Source organism: Sciurus carolinensis, chromosome 9, assembly GCF_902686445.1.
Source record: "Sciurus carolinensis chromosome 9, mSciCar1.2, whole genome shotgun sequence".
Taxonomy (NCBI): Eukaryota; Metazoa; Chordata; class Mammalia; order Rodentia; family Sciuridae; genus Sciurus; species Sciurus carolinensis.
In genome coordinates, this window is record NC_062221.1 from 35,108,533 (window position 1) to 35,111,074 (window position 2,542).

Below are 2,542 nucleotides of genomic sequence, written 5' to 3' on the forward strand. Positions count from 1 at the left end.
AGGTTGGGCATGGTTAGAGGAGGTGGGTCACTGGAGGTATGGGCTGGAAGGGTTCATCTTCCCTATGTCCCTCTTCCCTGATTCCCAACCCTGCCAAAAGCTGAGCAGCTTTCCTTAGCTGGGCCCTTCCCCTTTCTGTGCTGCCTCACCTTAGACTGAGACCTCTGAAACTGTGAGCCCCAAATAAACTTTCCCTCCTTGAATGGTTCTTGTTTGGTATTTTGTTCACATTGATAAAGAAGCTAATAAAACAAGGTTTAAGTTTTGAATCCAAGAGCAGTGATCCCAATACACGAAATTTAAGAAAGCTAAAAGATAATATGATTTTGCTATTATGGTTGTATTTCCCCAAGCAAATGGTGACATTGGTAGCTCTGCCACTGTGTATCATTGCTAAAGAGGAGAAACCCTCCTCCACAGAAGTATCCTCCCCCACATTGAAGCTTTCAGTGGTATGATAAGTAAAATCCAGCTATTAAACCTGTATTTCATAGTAACTAGCTTGCTTAGGAGCCTAGGGAGAATAACTTTGCTGATTTGACACAAAATAAGAAAGCCTTCAGAAATTAAAAAGTTTGTGCATGATCGATGGGTTTCAAATACCTGCTAAGTTTAAGAGTCAGACAGACATGTCTAAACTACTTTAGAGAAGACTGGCTATCAGCACTTTTAAAGTGATCCAATTGCAAAGAGAATGCAAAATTTACAGATTGACCAGTGGCTAAACCAAGATTTTGAAGTTAATGGAAACTTTGAAGTTAATCTCTCCCTCCCTCCTTTTCTTTTTTTCTTTTATTTTCAATTTTATAAATAGTGCTGGTAAGAAAACTGAGCTCCATACATAGACATATCCGTTACTAATTTTATATCCTGTCTTTTCTTGCCAACCTTTGCCTTGTATAACATCTGGTAATTTGCTGATGAGATCTGCCAGTCTCAAACACCTTTTCTGAGAATAAATTTTTCATCGGTGCAGATTTCTATTTGGTTGTTAATGGAATGTACCTATGAAAATCCCTTTAGTAACTGAGTCTGCACATTAATGAAGAGACAGGTGCTGAAAGCTCATCAGTTGAATTTTGGATCTTATCACTGGTAATTTGTTGAAAGCACTTGCTCATTTAAATCCAGGGCATATTCTTTTAGGAAGATATTTTAAGCAAGTACTGAATGGTAGCAGAATCATGGTGTGTCATATTCAGAAGAGAATATAGAAATCACTGAAGAGTTCTGTTGTACTCCATTTGTTTACAATGAATCAAAAAGCAGTCTGTAAAAATAAAAAAAAAAAAAAATTTAATTAAAAAAAAGACTCTTACAACCCAAAAAATAAAAATTAAAAAAGAGTCCTTTCTACCTCTCTGACATGGATTTGTCCTAGAAGACCACTGAATGTTTATAGCTCTATTTCAATGTCACCATTGAACCTTGTTGATGACCAATGTTTATTTTGACAGAAAAAAACAAAAGTATTTTGTTAACAAAATTCTCAGATCTAAATTACAATGTTTATAAACATTGTTGGTATAAGTATTTACAGCTTATCCTCATGACGTTAAAATATTTTCTAAATTTAGAAACACTTTTATTGGTTCTTTTTAATTATATATAACATTAGGATTCATTTTGACATAGTCACAAAAGCATGAAATATAATTTGCTCTGATTCAGTACCCAGTGCATCCCCTTCTTCCTCCTGTTCTCTTTCCTCTACTGATCTTTCTGCTATTTATAATTACTTTTAAAAGAAAATCGTATCTTTTGGATACGATAATGGTGGAATTCACTGTTGTATATTCGTAAAAATATGGAATGCTTCACAAATTTGTGTGTCACTGTTGTGCAGGAGCTATACTAATCTCTCTGTATTGTTCCAATTTTAATATATGTCCTGATGATGTGAGAACTTAAAAATATTTTAAAACTTTTTAAATAATATATTTCTTGCTAATATTATTGTAGTGTGTGTTTTAGAATTTTTAATACACATTTTAATATGTCTCATAGAACAAATAATTTTAAAAGTCCAAATGGTATATTGTTAAAGAGACTATTTCCCCAACTTCACATTTATTCATTTTGTGATACTTTTTGGCAAGTTATTTACTCTTTCCATACTTCCATCTATAAAATGGAAAAAATATTACCTTTCTAATAGCATTCATGTGCTATTATTCATGTGAGAATTAATTCATATATTCTGATTAGAGTAACGCCCAGGATCTATTAAGCTTTTCCTAACCTACATAGTATCTTCTCCAAAAAAATTCATCAGGGCGAGAAGGTAAAAAACTTATCTATTTATGACTAAATGGTGGTATTTGATGGTAATGATAATGATGCTGATACCTTTTGACTTCTGTTTGAATTGAATTAATAGACCCTAAAAGTATTTTCTTAACTGATATTCTGACAAATACTGAGGAGGAGACAAAAAGAAAACTTTCCTCACCATGATCTCAATGTATTTGAAGAGACAGATGCAATGAATTAGATTGAAATGATTAAAAACACTTAAAGACTGAAGTTGATAGGAAAGCAT

General features: G+C 33.0%; 1 non-coding gene across 1 annotated transcript; it reads right to left on the bottom strand.

The window, feature by feature from the left end:
* Positions 1-1,801: 1,801 nt before the first annotated feature.
* On the bottom strand, positions 1,802-1,907 carry LOC124993903 (U6 spliceosomal RNA). The gene has a single exon (XR_007110415.1). It is a non-coding gene; the product is annotated as a U6 spliceosomal RNA (small nuclear RNA).
* Between the last annotated feature and the right edge of the window lie 635 nt (positions 1,908-2,542).